This window comes from Chionomys nivalis, chromosome 26 (assembly GCF_950005125.1).
Source record: "Chionomys nivalis chromosome 26, mChiNiv1.1, whole genome shotgun sequence".
Classification (NCBI taxonomy): domain Eukaryota; kingdom Metazoa; phylum Chordata; class Mammalia; order Rodentia; family Cricetidae; genus Chionomys; species Chionomys nivalis.
This window is the reverse complement of record NC_080111.1, coordinates 36,056,537-36,074,500: the sequence shown is the minus strand read 5'-3', so window position 1 is coordinate 36,074,500 and position 17,964 is coordinate 36,056,537. Positions and strand designations below refer to the sequence as shown.

At 39.4% G+C, this 17,964-nt stretch overlaps 2 pseudogenes; both read right to left on the bottom strand.

Annotated features, from left to right (window-relative positions):
* Positions 1-4,341: 4,341 nt before the first annotated feature.
* LOC130866871 (olfactory receptor 13J1-like) lies at positions 4,342-5,216 on the bottom strand (annotated as a pseudogene).
* A 6,649-nt stretch (positions 5,217-11,865) lies between these two features.
* On the bottom strand, positions 11,866-15,742 carry LOC130866870 (zinc finger protein 431-like; annotated as a pseudogene).
* Positions 15,743-17,964: the final 2,222 nt, after the last annotated feature.

Sequence of the window (17,964 nt, the reverse complement as noted above, 5' to 3'; positions counted from 1 at the left end):
ACATTTGTTCAAGATGGGCACTTCATCTTCACATCCAATTTTTTTAGCTCTTAAAGGTATCAAAACAGTTTGGAGGGGCTGGAGAGATGGCTCAGAGGTTAAGAGCACTGCCTGCTCTTCCAGAGGCCCTGAGTTCAATTCCCAGAAACCACATGGTGGTTCACAATCATCTATAATGAGATCTGGTGCCCTCTTCTGGTCTAGTGGCATACATGCAGACAGAACACTGTATACATAATAAATAAATGAATCTTAAAAAAAAAAACAGTTTGGAGGCTAGTGTGGCGTTGTTTGAAAGATCAAAGGTATAATGAAGCAATAGAGAATAGCCAGGCTGCCTTAGAGCTTCAACAGGAGGAGAGATCTGAGAGAGCAGCCTCTAAAAATGTTATGTTTGATGCTGGGTCAGGTAAAGGAATGAGGAAAAAGGACCCAGGGAAAGGAAAAACAGGTTTACATACTAATCTGTCAGAAATGGAGGAGTCGGATATTTCCACTCACTCAGAGCCTGATGATGAGGAGGAAGAGGAGGGCTTTTATGTAGTCCCCCTAGAATCTATCCGTAAAATCAAAAGGAAAGAAAGGGAGGAACAGAAGAAAAAACAACTTGAAAGTACAAGAAGGAGTGTAACTCCTTCAGCCCCCCTCAGTATCCTGAGGTCATGGGAGCAGAAGGAGGGACTTCTTTCAGCCCTGGAGTATGGAGGGAAGTCAGTGCGGAAATGATGGCTGCTCCCCAGAAAATGAATGCTTTCCCAGTGTTTCAAGATCAGCAAGGCAACAGATACCATGAGCCCTTAGATTTCAAAGTTTTTTCTTTTTTTTTTTTTTTTTTTGGTTTTTCGAGACAGGGTTTCTCTGTGGTTTTGGAGCCTGTCCTGGAACTAGCTCTTGTAGACCAGGCTGGTCTCGAACTCACAGAGATCCTCCTGCCTCTGCCTCCCAAGTGCTGGGATTAAAGGCGTGCGCCACCACCGCCCGGCCTAGATTTCAAAGTTATTAAAACTTTGGCAGAGTCTGTCCGGACCTATGGCGTTTCAGCCTCCTTTACGGTAGCTCAGGTGGAGGCTTTGCATAGGTATGCTATGACTCCAGCTGATTGGATGAATCTTGCAAAGGCTTGCTTATCCCCTGGTCAATATTTGGATTGGAAAGCTTCTTTAATTGAATTTGCCAATGGCCAGGCTGCGATAAATTTGGCAGCTGGAGGAGCTCAAGCAGAATGGGATACGGATATGCTACTCAGACAAGGTAGATTTGCCAATCAGCAAAATGGATATCCACCTCAGGTGTATGAGCAAATTAACAATCTTGCTACTCGAGCCTGGAAGTCTTTACCCAATAGAGGGGAAGTAAGAGGTAATTTGACAAAGATTATCCAAGGACCTACAGAGCCTTTTTCTGATTTTGTAGCTAGACTGGTGGAAGCTGCAGGAAAGATATTTGGTGATCCTGACACGGCTATGCATTAGTCAAGCAGTTAGCGTATGAACAATGTACTAAAGAATGCAGGGCAGCTATCACTCCTTACAAGAACAGAGGGTTGGAATATTGGATGAGAGCATGTAGAGAGCTAGGAGGCCCGTTAACCAATTCTGGGCTAGCTGCTGCTGTACTCCAGCTAAGTAAGAACCCGGGCACTATGGGAACTTGCTTTCGTTGTGGCAAGGCAGGCCATATAAAGGCATAACTGCCCTCAAGGAAGAAGCACTCAGCAGGGACATGCCCAGGAAGCTGGAAATGGTCAATGCCCAATTCCAGAACTATGCCCCAGATGTAGAAAAGGAAGGCATTGGGTGATTGGGTGTAGATCAGTAAAAGATACTAATGGACAACCTCTAGTAAATGTTACTGTGCCAAAAAACGGACAGCGGGGCCCCGGCCTCAGGGCCCCCAAATATATGGGGCAATGGAAGATCAGAGCAGAGAAGGGAGTCATGAGCAGTGGCCAAATTTCAGACATCCCAAGGACCGCGGCGAGCTACTACAGGTTCAGCAGGATTGGACCTCCGTGCCACTACCAGACTCGTATTAACACCTCAAATGGGGGTCCAAGCTGTAGATTCTGACTTTCAGGGCCCCCTTCAGCCTGGCATGGTTGGTCTATTGATAGGGAGATCATCTACTACCTTAAGAGGCTTACGAGTTCACCCAGGGATAATTGATCCAGACTATACAGGCATTGTTAAAATCATGGTTGAGTTACCTAAAGGCATTACCGCAATTTCTCCAGGTGATAGGATAGCTCAAATTGTTATTTTGCCTAGTCTACATGATAAACATCCAGCTAAAAACATTGAAAGAGGAGATAAAGGATTTGGTTCATCAGGTACAGACTTAACATTTTTATCCTTGGATTTGGACCAAAGGTCTATTTTACAACTAACTGTTAATGAAGTCAAGATCACAGGCCTTTTTGATACAGGGGAGGATAAAAGTATCATAGCTAGTAAAGATTGGCCATGAGGATGGCCTATACAGACCTCATCACACACCTTACAAGGATTAGGATATGCAGGTGCTCCTAATGTTAGTGCAAATTTGTTAAATTGGCAAGATACAGAGGGCCAATCCGGAGTAATTCAACCTTACGTTCTTGAACTTCCAGTATCATTATGGGGAAGAGATCTCATGAAATCTATGGGATTTAAATTAAGTAACGAATATTCAGAAAAAGCTCAAACCATTATGAAAAATATGGGCTGCCATCTGAATTTTGGACAAGAACAGAAAGATCCGATAGTGGCAGAACTAAGAAAACCCAGACAAGGGATGGGTTTTTCTTAGGGGCCGCTGGGGAAGGAATTACCATTACTTGGAAAACAGAGGAGCCAGTGAGGGTTCCTCAGTGGCCTCTTTCCTCTGAGAAGCTCATGGCTGCCAATGATTTAATAATGGAACAGTTAACTCTAGGCCATATTAAACCATCCATTTCCCCCTGGAACACACCTATCTTTGTAATCAGGAAAAAAATCAGGAAAGCGGTGCCTATTACATGATTTGCGAGCTGTTAACAATCAAATGCAAGTCATGGGACCGGTACAACGCGGGCTGCCATTACTATCCTCTTTGCCTGACTCCTGGCTTATTATTGTGATACTTCAAAAACAAAAAGGGGGAATAGGCCATGAGCAAACCCCTAAGAATAGCCAATCAGTCTGCCGTAGACAGGCATTTGTGTCCGTCCAGTCCTTCAAAAGGAATGGTGACCTGGAAGGATGCTTTAACAGGGGTCTGGCATGGACCCGATCCCGTGCTGGCATGGGCACGAGGTGCTGTTTGTGTTTTTCCACAGGATCATTTGGACCCTTTTTGGGTGCCAGAACGCCTGGTGAGGAAGGTGCAAGTGCAGATGGAGGCAGAAAAGGATCCTGTGCCAGTTCCTCACCCAACGAAGAAAGTGATGGCGGAGCTGCAGTGGGGGATTCTGTCAGCCTTTCCCAAGCTGATGCCAGTTCGCCATGACCTGGATTATCATAGCCATGAATCATCTGAAGGAGTGGGTGGGAATAGGAGCCCTAGCAGGCTTAATGATGCTTGCCTCCCTGGTATGCCTGTGGTGCGTCTGTCACATAAGGGTTTCACAGCATCGCAATGCAGTTATGATCATTCAGGCCTTCACGGCCATTGAAGCAGGACAGTCTCCCCAAGTTTGGCTATCTACCTTAAAAGAGATAGAAGTGAGCACAGGATGCGAGGCTTGCACACTGCACTTGAGGTAAGCATACATCAACCTCAAGAAGAGCAAGTCTGATTGCATGCGGGTTGGTGTCTAACTCCCACCTCTGTAAAAAGACACCGGACAGGTCTAGTGTTCTCTGGGTGGATGACACCTGGACGGACACTAGCACATGTTCCATTTTTAACAGAGATCAGACCTCTACTCTTGCCTGTAGCTTTACAAAACAAAAAGGGGGAAATATAGCGAGCTGCATGGAGCCACACCTGATGGCAATATAGAGAGCTGTGTGGAGTCACACCTGATGGTGCTGGATCCCGCCCTCCGCGATCCCGAAAGCGAATGCTCTCTGTGATAATCAACTCCTATGGCTAAAGCCTGACTTATGCTATTATCACGCAATGACTGTCAGCTTGCATATGCGTGGACCTATGGGCAGTGCTTACCTGTCAATCTGAGGTTGGCAGCCCAGGCCTACTTAAGGGCTGGGAGAGGTTTGCCCGGGGAGAGAGGGAGAGAAAGAGAAGGGAAAAGATTGTTATAAATAAAGTCCTGAAATAAACTGCTTAGCAAGAAGAGCTCCGGTGTTGCACGTCTTCCTTGCTGGATGAGGGGGCCGTGACAGGTAAGCATAGTGAGTGAACATTTGTAGCATCAACAGACTAGGGACTCAAGAACTGGGAGAAAAAGAATTTATTATGGAATGAAAATAGGACTGTGAGGACCATGTAAGAGATATAGCCCTTTGTGATCATGGGTTTCATGTACATGAACATGATGATGCTATAGAAAAATAGGACCAGAGCAAGGTGCTCCAAGCAGGTGGAAAAGCATTTGCAGGGCCTGCTGGCTGAGGACACCTTTAGGAAGGTGACCAGGATTGGCATGTCAGAAAGGCAAATGAGGAACTTGAGTAGAGGCAGCAGAAGGATGGCACCCACAAGGACAAAGTCATTGCTGACTGATGTGTCACCACAGGCCAGCTTCAGCACATCCAGGACCTTACAGGTGAAGTGTCTGAATACGTTTTGGCCATAAAATGGCAGTGTCATGGCAATGACTGTTTTTGTCAACAACCCGAAGAGGTAGAGTACCCAGAAGACTCTTGGAGGCATGAAGAAAAAGATTTGGCTCATGTGCACGGGTACCTGAGTTGCTGACAAATAGCAAGGTAGTGATCACAGGCCATGATGACAAGCAGCAGGTACTCTGTGGAGCCTGTGGAATGTCTCAGATGTATCTGGATGTCACAGCCATTAGAGAAGATGGTCTTCTGGGATTAGAGAAGGTGGAACAGCATCAGAGGCACAAAGGAGATGTGTAGCAGATTCTCTAAATGGAAATATTACTCAGAAATTGTATATAGGTGTGTGTAGGTAGAGATCCAACAAGCACACGGCCATGAAGGCAGTGTTCCAAGCAGGGTCACCAGGTACATAACTGAGCACAGAAGAAAGAGTAGGTGCTCCAGGGATGAGTAGTCAAAAAATTCCTTCAAGATAAATGCAGAGACTTTTGTCCTGCTTCTGAGCTACATAACACAGAGTTATGCCTGGATACACAGTACAGTAAAAGGACAGAGGATGCAGGGTATTGAGAACAGAAAAATTGTTAAGGTCTTTTCTAACATGGAAACAAATTCTGTGACTTGGGGACAGTCTCCTCATCTTCAGTAGGTTACAGCGCATCCATGTGAACGGTGAGGATGATATCCCTAAGAGGGTATTTATGGAAGTATGAATAGGCAGACTGAAGAATCATACAGAGCCAATGCTGAAGGAGAAATAAAGGTCTTTACTGTAGGACTTCTTGAAACCTTTAAATGGCTAATGTTTACTGGTAGCTCTCCAAAAGAAATGTAGACTATGCACTTGCAAACATATCTGAACTTACGTCCACTTCACTTCTTGTCCTATCCCCCAGAAGAGACCTGCAAACAGCATTTGAGAGTTGATAGCCTGGATCAGAGGTCCTAAAACTTACACACATACTGGAATTATTTGGAAGACTGTCAAAACAGTGTGTTTTTCAGAGTTTCTGGCTTAGGACAGATGTGTGCTGTTGCTGCTCTACTGGCACAGGGATGAATGTCTCTAAAGATCCTGCTGACTTTGCTGCAGCCTCTAAGCCATGGCTTGCACTGTTCTCACTATCTGGAATAGTAGCTGATCTGTCTCTTGGTTCTGGCTGTCACACTGCATGCTTTGTGTCTCAGGAAGGGGGCAGTTACTGACCTGTAAACCTGTGAGGAGGCAAACCCCAGAGAGATAATCTGTTAGGTGCTTTGTATTGGCTACAGCTTTAGAAGTTGTCTCCTTTGTGTTTACATCTCTACTTCAGAATCAGAAATGGTTTTAGATTTAGACTATGACTATCCTTCTCTAAATCCAAGCATGATGTTAAAAGAAATTCAGAGTTTCTGTCTCATGTCAACAGCTTTCTGGTTTGGGACAGAAAGAAGATAGATTTTAAAGGAATATTTTATTTTCCTTCATGCCCATTTTCTCTGTATCTTATCCTTAACTGAAAATATGTCTACATGAACAATGTTTACATTTTCAACAATGAACAGCTTCCAAGAGGAAGATATTGGAGCCCAACAATGTCTCTACCTGGTTGATATGATGGCATGATGCTGATAGCACTAATATGAGACCGATTTATGGGTACAAGCTGCAGATATGGTTCACCTTCTTACAATGTTCTGGCCAGAATTCCAAATAAGAACTTCAGAACAACCCTATCAAATACTCAGAAACCATTTGCAATTATCCAAAACAGCAATCTTGAAATTTAACCATCATTTTATATTATAATATCTTATAGAAAGAACATCACCCCCATGACATCTGGAAGCAATTCTAGAAGATGCCATCCCCTCTCCCAACAAAGTTTGTCTTCACGGTCAGGGACAACATTTAAGAGTTGATTACTATTCATATAGGGTTGGGGGTTGGGTGAAATTATGTATACCCAGAGATCTCAAAAAAGAGGAAAAATTGAATGGGATAATAGGTAGATTACTTATTCACAGTAATAGTAGTGAACAATAGAATAATTGTGAGCTATTATTTATGGATAATTTACCTTGGTATAGATTTTGTATATTGATACAAATTCAAATTAAACTTATATAGAATATATGCCTATTTTGTTTAGAATATTTGTAATACTTATGCAAAGTTATTTTGTCAGACTTCACTACCCACCTACTCAAGTAATATTGTTCTTCTCAGGTCTTTGATGGGGTTGAAGATCAGATAATCATAGTGACCATCCTCTTACGATCTAATCAAGCCATTCCTACTACAATCTTAGACTCCTTAGGATAAAATGTTTATCAAAACATTAGAATGTATTCCTTGTTTAATATGGATTATGCTGGTTGTCATTCTAACTTTATACTTGATATCTGTTTCTTGTATACATAGTTTTGTATTGAGTTTGGAATTTCTTATTTAAGCAAAAGGGGTAGGTGCTGTGAGAGCTCCTTTAGGCAAAAGCCTTTAAGATACCAATTCACTTGGGCATGTCTCTTATATTATAAATGAATCTGTAAAGTGTGTGGTCACTTTCTTGATTCCAACTCTTGATTCTGGCTGCTAGATTTATTGTATACATGATCCATTCATTTGTAGGTTCTCATCGGACCTATAAAAGCCCAAGATATTCTTACACTCTAACTTGGTATTTTCAAAAGTTAAAGATTCAATTAGTACTCACATAGTTCAGGGTTTGTCACTCTGACTTGTACAGCCTTCAAAATACAACATAAAAACATTAACTCGGTGTTTAATGCTGAATTTAGAATGAATGCAGTTATGTTAAGTGAAATCAAACGCTTCTCTCTCATGTGTTTGTGTGTATGTATGATTATAGATTTAGGAACATGGGGAGATATGGTACAAATCTTTAATTTACTTTTGGAAAATATGAGTGGATTGTTTTTAATTAAATATCATAAATCAGTTTGGCTTAGCAAGAGGAATTATTTTATTCAGGTACAAAATAAAGCAAAGTTCCAAATTTCAGCTATTCATTTCTTACTATCGCTTTGTTTATTTCACCCAATAACTACTGTGTAGCAAGAGTTTAACGGTGTTTTTATTCAACTATACATTTATCCACTACTCTCCCTTTCTCTCCCCTCTCCTTTTCCTATGATCCACATGCTCCAAATTTACTAAGAAATTGTCTTTCTCTATGCCCTATATAGAATAGATTTATGTATGTCTCTCTTTGTTTCCTCTTTGTTTATGTTCTCTGGCATTGTGAATTGTAGGCTGGATGTCCTCTATTACATCTAAAAGTCACTTAGGAGTGAGCACACATTATATTTTTCTTTCTGGGTCTGAGTTAATTCACTCTTTTTTTTTTTTTTTTGGATTTTCGAGACAGAGGTTCTCCGTAGCTTTTGGTTCCTGTCAGGGAACTAGATCTTTTAGACCAGGCTGGCCTTGAACTCACAGACATCTGCCTGCCTCTGCCTCCCGAGTGCTGGGATTAAAGGCATGCGCCACCAACGCCTGGCTAACTCACTCTTTAATGATGTTTTCTAGATCCATATATTTGCACAGGAATTTCACAATGTAACTGTTTTTATCCACTGTGTAGTACTCCCTTGTGTAAATATACTACCATTTCTTTGTCCATTCTTCAGTGGAGAGGATGTTTTCAGGTCATGGCTCTGAACAAATAATGTTGCTGTGAACACAGTTGAGCACTTGTCCTTGTGGTATGATTGAGCATCCATTGGGTACATATGCAAAGTGGTATTGCTGGGTTTTAAGATAGGTTGTTTCCTAATTTTCTTTCATTACTTTTTTTTAATTTTTGGTTTTCCAAGACACAGTTTCTTTTTAGCTTTGAGGCCTGTCTTGGAACTAGCTCTTGTAGACCAGGCTGGCCTTGAAGTCACAGAGATCTGTCTCTGCCTTCCAAGTGCAGAGATTAAATACATGCCTCACAACCAGGCAGTTGGCTTTCTAATTTTCTGAGGAATAACCATACTAATATCCAATGTAGCTGACTCAGTTTGTAACCCCATCAGCAATGGAGCAGCCATATCCCCTCCAGTTGCCATCAGTGTTTTGATCTTGCCTATTGTTACAGATGTAAATGGGAATCTCAGAGTTATTTTGATTTTTGTTTCTCTAATGACTAAGGAGTTTGGAAATTTCCTTAAGTATCTATCAGCCATTTTAGATTCATATGTTGAAAGATTTTTATTTAGGTCTGTATTCCATTTTCATTGGATGTTTTGTTCTTTTGATGACCATTTTTTTCACTTCTTTGTATGTTTTGAAGATCAGTCCTCTGTCCATTGTGGGGTAGGTGAATATCTTTTCCTATACTATAGGCTGCCTGTTTTGTATTGTTGATCATGTCCTTTCATTTACAGAAATTTTTGCTTCAGGACATCTCATTTATGATTTTTCTCAGTGTCTGTGCTTCTGTGATTATAATTTGAAAGTGGTCTTCTTTACCAATGTGTTCACGTGTACTTCTGATATTCTGTTTTATGTGGTTCAGTGTGTTTATCTTTATGTTATGGTCTTTCTTCCATTTGGGCTTGAGTTTTGTTCATGATGATAGATGTGGATCTACTTCCATTCTTCCCCACATTGATATTCAGTTATGCCAGCATCATTTGTTAAATATGCTTTCTTTCTCCATTTTATATTTTTTGTGCTTTGTCAAAAATCAGGTGTAATAGGTGAGTGGATTGATATCTGGGTCTTAGAATCAGTTCCACTGGTCCTCCTATCTGCTTTTGTGCGAACACCAGGCTCTCGTCAGTACTGGAGCTCTATAGTAGACTGAAGTCAGGAAATGTAATGCCTTCAGAAATTACTTTCTATATATGATTGTTTTGGCTATCCTGCATGTTTTGGCTTTCGTAAATGAAGTTGAGTGTTTTTATTTTGAGGTCTGTGAAGAATTTTTCTGATATTTACATGGGAATGGTATTGAGCCTGTAGATGGTTTTTGGAAAGGTTTTCATTTTTACTATGTTGATTTCTACATAACAAGCGCAAGGGACATCTTCCCATGCTCTGGTGTCTTCTTCAAAGATTTAATGTTCTTTTTCTAAAGTCCTTTCACTACTTTAGTTATTTATTGCATAATATTTTATAATATTTGTGGCTATTGCTAGGACTGATGTTTCCATCATATTAATTCTAGCCATCTTTCTTTTTCAAAAAATATTCATTATAACCAGTTTCTGTCTACCTTCCTGATGACCACTCCCAATCTCCTGATAACCATAATTATACCCCAACTTCTAAGGGCACTTTTATACAAAGCATAAAAGTAAAATTTGACTCTTCATGCCTCTCATATTTCACTTCATGTTATCCTTGGAGCTTAAACACATTGTTGAAACTGTTAGAAGTTTATGGTTCTGGTTTGAGAGCCAAATTGTGTTTCTTTCACGGGGCCTTTTTAATGTTTTGGCTGTTTTCAGGGAGATGTTGTTTCTTTATCTAGTTCTAGATTGAGAGACAAAGTTTTTCCTTTGGCTCTGGTTTGAGAACCAATGTTGGGCCAGGCGGTCGTGGTGCACGCCTTTAATCCCAGCACTCGGGAGGCAGAGGCAGGCGGATCTCTGAGTTCGAGGCCAGCCTGGTCTAAAAGAGCTAGTGCCAGGACAGGTTCCAAAGCTACAGAAAAACCCTGTCTCAAAAAACTAAAAAAAAAAAAAAAAAAAAAAAGAGAGAACCAATGTTGGAATACCATTTCTGTAACCAATAAGGTTTTATCCATTATTTTGCTGGTTCAAACTAAAATAAAAAGAGGTATCCTGATGCTTAAACAGATTGTTCACACTATCAAACTTTTTTCTACACAAAACCTTATTTTGATTAACTGACTGTAAGTTGCTTAACATATTAAAGAACAATTTAAAATAAGCTCCCAGTTTTTTCTTCAGGTCCAAAAGATTATGATAATATGCACAAGCTTTCTCAGATGATTACACACAAAGTCTTACTCCTATATGAAGCACAAAACATTGTGACACTGAATTAATATATAGAGTTTCACTACTGTTGAGGGAACTGCGGGCTGCGTTCTTGCTGTTTGGCTCCTGGCCGTCTTGCTAGTTTATGCTGCGAAATAACACACAAACTGTTTCATATAAACACTGCCTGGCCCATTATATCTAGCCTCTTCTGGCTAACACATCTTATCTTAACCCATGTTTAGTAATCTGTGTAGCACCAGTTTTACGAAGAACGATTCAGTATGTCTGACCTGGCAGCTTGCATCATCATGTCTGCTCTGGAGAGCAGTGGCATGGCATCTGAGCTCACTTCCCTTCTTCCCAGCATTCTCTTCTGTCTACTCTGCCTACCTAATTTTCTGTCCTATCAGGCCAAAAGCAGTTTCTTATTTAACCAATGACCTTGTTTTGTCACACTAAAGTATGATTTTTTCTCATGTTTTTGAAGAATATACAAATTAACTTCAGAATTTCTCTACAGGAGGGCTCATATTATGTATTTGGAGATGATTGTAAAAAAGGATTTACACAGATTCCAATCACAGGTATCTCTAAAGTATGATTCCTTTTAAGCCTTTTAAGAGTACATGGGAAAAAAAAAGAGTACATGGGTCTGCAAAGGCCTTATCACACTGATTTCGTTCATATGGTTTCTTTCAAGTATGTGTTCTTCTATATATTTGAAGAGAATCTTGTTGTGCAAAGGCCTTACCACATCGATAACAGTCATAGGGTATCCTTCTTTCCAGTATGTTGTCTTTTATGCCAGAGAAGACTATTTTGATATGCAAAGGCCTTACCACATTGATTACATTCATAGAGTTTCTCTACAGTATGTGTTCTTTTATGGCTTTAAAGATTACTGTGTTGTGCAAAGGCGTTACCGCACTGAATACATTCATAGGGTTTCTCTCCAGTATGTGTTCTTTTATGGCTTTGATGATTACTGTGATGACCAAAGGCTTTACCACACTGATACCATTCATAGGGTTTCTCTCCAATATGTGTTATTTTTTGGCTTTCAAAATTACTCTGAACTGCAAAGGCCTTACCACACTGGTAACATTTGTAGGGTTTCTCTCTAGTATGTGTTCTCTTATGATTTTGAAGATCACTGTGGTGAGCAAAGGCCTTACCACAGTAATTACATTCATAGGGTTTCTCTCCAGTATGTGTTCTTTTATGCAATTGAAAATAATTTGACAAGCAAAAGCCTACCACAATGATTACATTCATGGGGTTTCTCTCCAGTATGTGTTCTTTTATGGTTTTGAAGAGTACTGTGACAAGCAAAAGCCTTACCACACTGATTACATTTGTAGGGTTTCTCTCCAGTATGTGTTCTTTTATGTATTTGAAGATTACTGGGTCGAGCAAAGGCCTTACCACACTGATTACATTCATAGGGTTTCTCTCCAGTATGTGTTCTTTTATGGTATTGAAGAGCAATGGTCTGTGTAAAGGCCTTACCACACTCATTACATTCATAGGGTTTCTCTCCAGTATGCGTTCTTTTATGCAATTGAAGATGACTGAGATGTGCAAAGGCCTTACCACACTGATTACATTCATGAGGTTTCTCTCCAGTATGTGTTCGTTTATGACTTTGATGAGTTTCATAAAGAAGAAAGTCTTTATCATCTTGACCATATTCATAGGGTTTCTCTCCAGTGTGTGTTCTTTTATGCATTTCAAGATGATTGTGATAAGAAAAGACTTCATCCCATTGCTTAATTTCACAGCATTTTTCTCCGCTATGTGTTTTTCATTCCTTAGGAGATAAGAGTTATAAAATAAGACTTTACCACAGTGAGAATATACTGAAAACTTCTCTCCAGTTTGATTTCTTTCAATCCTGCAAGGATAATTTACACATGTAAAAGCTTTACCACATTCAATACACTGCTGAACCTCATATCTATATGAATTAATTTCATATTTTTCCAATTATAAAAAGGAATCAAATATCAAGGTTTTATAACTTTGTTTAAAATCATGTTTTGTTCTCTCATTAGGAGTTATTTTGCATCAAGAAAAATATTTGTGATGATAAATTCCACTGTACCATGGTTTATCTTTTGGTGTATAACTATACCTATATTTCTTCTAGGATATTTTTTACATTTTTGAAGAGAACTGCATACACTGAGTAATTTACCAACTTTACTACTTCATAATTCTACTAAACTATGAATCATTATACATATGGTAATTGAACTAGACATCTGGAAGTATTTGTATAGACCTAGAACTCATTTTTTTGTAAAGTAAGTTTGTATTTATATATTAGCCATGATAGTAGAATATAAATTAACTTTGTATTTTTGGATAAAATTGAATATGTACACTCTACATGGGAACTACACTTTTTCTTAACTGTTCTTAAGGAGTGGTATGCTAAATCTTTCCATAACCCTATGCTCATACACTTGTGTCAGGAGTGACATATGATATATATGGAAGAATAGTGAATAAAAGATTTCCACAATGAATCCTCAAGGTTTGGCTTTCACAGACTTGTGGTATAGATATTAAGGTTTCTCTACAACAACTGCCCCTTGACCCTTGACTCACCTGCTCGCATTAAACTTAGCACAGTCACCAAAAGTATATGAGTAATAAAAGGCTTACCTTGGGCTATTAGTAGAAAGTTTTGTGGCTATACTTATCATCACTGAAATAAGTATACATTTTCTGTCATGAAACAAATGAACCAACAGTTCTACAACATAGCTCTCATGGTGCTATGAATCAAATGGTGATATCTGTTTAGGCATTGCTACCTAGACTTTTTCTTAAATGAAGGCTTTGCAGATGCAATTCACATACATGAAATTGAGGTACATGGATTTGTGAGAATTTAATAACCATTAATGCATTTAAAGCTGTGCTTATTTACACTGTTGCTTTTGTTTAAAAGTTCCAGAACACATTACAAACTATTCAAGGGAAATTGTTATGAACTTGCACAAGAAAATTACCTTGCATGTCTTCTAGAACACTGATAATGTTCTTCAGTGTTAAGGTCTTCTTAAATGTATCCTAAAATACAGTACAGAATATTTATGTTATATTATTTAAAATTGTTTAACAATTAGCTTATCTTAAGTGCACCTAAGAACTATGACTGTGTTATTCACCTCATTCTTCTTTCTCTAAAACAAATTACAGAACAAAATCATAAACCAAGGAAAAGTTGTCTCCATATTTTGAAACATGAAGGAAATTCATTTTTACCTAGAGTAGTGAGGTTCCTGTAGGTCTCCATCATCACATCTTTGTAGAGATTTTTCTGAGAAGAATTCAGCAAATCCCACTCTTCCTGAGTGAAGTTGATATGCACATCATCATAGGTCACTGCCTTCAAAAATATGCCACACATGTGTACAATGTAAGCATGACAGTGAAATGCATACTTCTGTGAAAGTATAGTTTTATGATTCTGGTGTTCCCCATTATTATTCCATAACATAGACAGCCACTTTATTGTTTTGTTTTGTTTTTTCAGTTTTTAGAGACAGGGTTTCTCTGTAGCTTTGGAGCCTGTCCTGGAACTCCCTTTGTAGACCAGGTTGGCCTCGAACTCACAGAGATCTGCCTGCCTCTGCCTCCCAAGTGCTGGGATTAAAGGCATGTGCCACCATCGCCTGGCTTAGACAGCCAATTTAGAAGGAAATTGAAAAGGAGAATCAATTCTGTTATTTCTATATCCTTTGTATAGGATACTACCTTATAAGAGCAATATCTATTCACATGGAGAGAAAAAGAGAAAAGATAAACAGTACATTGTATGCATGAGAAACTTATATAGAAAATTAATGACTACAGAAAGAAAAAATAGATGGACAAACATGGTGTATTGATGTATTTTGCCTATAACCACAACACTCAGAAAACAGAGGTGGGTATATTTGTCTCTGAGATGAATGACGGTCAAGTCTATGCAATCAGGTCCAGAAGTGGTAGAAGTACACATTAAGACCCTGTCTCCATTGCAAATGTCAATGAAACAAACAATGCCATAGAAAAACTGAAAAGCTTTTATTGAAGTTTCTACAAAGAATTGTTTTCACTCCTGGTCTGTATTCATCTATCTGACACCTGAATTACCCTAACATAAACTGCAATATCAATAACATTTTGTAGAAAAAGAACTGCCTGTATAAAACAGTTACAGGTGGACAGATGAAAGCATTAGAAATATAAATGTTGGTCACAAATAATCAACACCGAGCTGCAGAGAGGGCAGAGTAATACAGCACTCTTGCTGATCTTCAATGGAGGTGGACACATTTGCCAATACTTATGGGGATTACAACTTTCCATTTTTCCAGGGTCAGGATTTCTGATATCTTTTGATCACCTCATGACCAGATATCTATATAGTACATATCCATGCAGACATATAAAACAGTCATATTGATTTAAAAAAAATCAAAGCAAGCATAACAAGCTAGAAGATGTTCATACAGCTGCAATTTAATGACTCAAAATACTCAGGCAGTATTAATGTTATCAATCCATGGAATGGCATCCTAGCAATCTGAGTGATACTCTCTGTCAAATTTAAAATTCAAGATAAGCATGAAGCTCAGCACAGCAGCATATACTTGACATAAAATATACCTACATTCCAGGGCCATCATCCAATAACATAAAAACAAATAGATCCAGGAATGATGCCTCCCTTTACTTTCAGGAATTTATAGCCACAAAATGACTCAGATAAGCAAACAAAACAATTAAAACACTAGGTTACCAAACTCCTGAGCACTGAACAACAACTGTTTCTGCTATACCTTGTGTGATTTAGAGATTGAGCCTATAATGATGGTAAAAGCATTTCAGTATAAGTAGAAAGTTGGCTGATTAATGTCAAGCACAACACGGTAGATTTAAATGTCAGGAAATTACTTGAGGGTATTGAGACTCATAATATACAATGAGGAATTTTATCTAGAAAGGCTTCTCCACTAAAAATCCACAGAAAATTGAAAGCAAACCACTAAGGAAAGAAATTTGTTCAAATACATGATCATTTCTGGGAGGTTGTTCATTCGGTCAAGTACATTCTGAACTCAGTCACTATTGGCTCATGGTCAACAATGGAAATAATGCATTTAGTCATTGCAATGATTCACATTTAATGATTCTTGAAGAATGATGCTTAAAAGAAACTCAACACCTGCTCAGAATTGAGAAATAGATGTTTATTTATTTAGTGGTAGACTCATAAATCAGAATCATATGCTTGAACAGAGATCAAAAACCGAATCACACAGCCAGAAAAGAGGCCAGACTTATGCTCTATATTGGCATATATAGTATATGAGGCCATGCACCAATGGGTGGGAAACTACTGGCTGTAAGTCTTCCTACAGCACCTCCCCTTTTTGTTTAAAGAAGAGTTCTAAGCCCAGTATACAACTATATACAAGAAGAACAATATATTCAATAATTATCCTATCCTAATTAGTTTAAGTCTTGTATAATAAATAACTTGGCCAAGTCATGAGAGGAAATTAACTGTAACTGTCTAGTCTTCAACCCCATTGAAGATCTGAGAAAGGACATAATATTACTTGAGCAAGCAGAAAGTTTAATCAAGCAACTTTCAAAATGTGCAACAAATTACAGACAACTGGCTACCTGGGCAATCATCCAAATTCTCATTTACAACACTGAAGAAACGATCTTTGGCTAAGACCTAGAATAACTGACAGACCATTTTCAGAGGAAGGAAATTTTTCAAAACCATCTTACCCTGTCTTGTCAAGATTTCACAGATTTACTTATCCATATTTGGATACCATGTATCTTGTCAGTGGTTGAGACATGACCATGTCTTTTCCCAAAGGTCAGTTTTGACAACAAGAAAACAAGCTCTGAGTGTCTTTGGTGCTTAACATTCTCTGGGAAATAGATCAATGCTACCAGTAGTAATCATGTCTCATTTCAACAATGCACTAAGTTATTTATATTCCATATTTTACAGCTCTTTGAAGTGGTTGAAGATTACCTATCTATGCAAATTATGTTCTTTATATATCTAAAGGACCTGATTATTCTTTTTTCTTTATTTTTATTTTTTTATTCTCTTTTAATTAAAATTTCCACCTGCTCCCCGTTTCCATTTCCCTCCCCTCCTCCCAAATATTGCCCCCTCTCCCCAGTCCCCTCCCCCTATCCCCACTCCTCTTCTTCTCCCCCCACACCATTCCCCCTCCCTCTCGATACTGAAGAGCAGTCCAACTTCTCTGCCCTGCGGGAAGACGAAGGTCTTCTATCTATGTCCAGGAAGGTGAGCATCTAAACAGGCTAAGCTCCCACAAAGCCAGTTCATGTATTAGGATCGAAACCTAGTGCCATTGTCCTTGGCTTCTCGTCAGCCTTCATTGTCCGCCATGCTCAGAGAGTCCAGTTTCAACCCATGCTTATTCAGTCCCAGACCAGCTGGCCTTGGTGGGCTCACAATAAATCAGTTCCACTGTCACAGTGGGTGGGTGCATCCCTCGTGGTCCTGATTTCCTTGCTCATGTTCTCCCTCCTTCTGCTCCTCATTTGGACTTTAAGAGCTCAGACCATTGCTCCAAATTGAGAGTCTGTCTCTACCTCGATCCATTGCCAGATGAAGGTTCTAAGGTGATATGTAAGATATTCATCAGTATAGGATAGGGTCATTTCAGGTTCCCTCTCCTTAGTTGCCCAATGTACCAGCTGGGGACATCTCCCTGGACACCTGCTAACCCCTCTAGAGTCAAGTTTCTTGCCAACCCTAAGATGGCTCTCTTAGGATATATACTTTGCTGCTCCCGTATCCTCCCTTCCTATATCCCAACCATCCCAATCCCCCGAGCTCCTCCCATCCTCCCCTTCTCATGTTTCTCATCCCATTTCCCCTTTGCCCCTTGCCACCTCACCCACAAGTTCCCAGTTTTTGCCTTGCAATCTTGTCTACTTCCCCTCTCCAGGCGGATGACTATATGATTTTCTTTGGGCTCACTTTCTTATTTAGCTTCTCTAGAATCACAAATTATATGCTCAATGTCCTTTATTTATGGCTAGAAACCGATTATGAGTGAGTACATCCCATGTTCCTCTTTTTGGTTCTGGGATACCTCACTCAGGATAGTGTTTTCTATTTCCATCCATTTGCACGCAAAATTCGAGAAGTCATTGTTTTTTACCGCTGAGTAGTACTCTAATATGTATATATTCCACACTTTCTTCATCCATTCCTCCATTGAAGGGCATCTAGGTTGTTTCCAGGTTTTGGCTA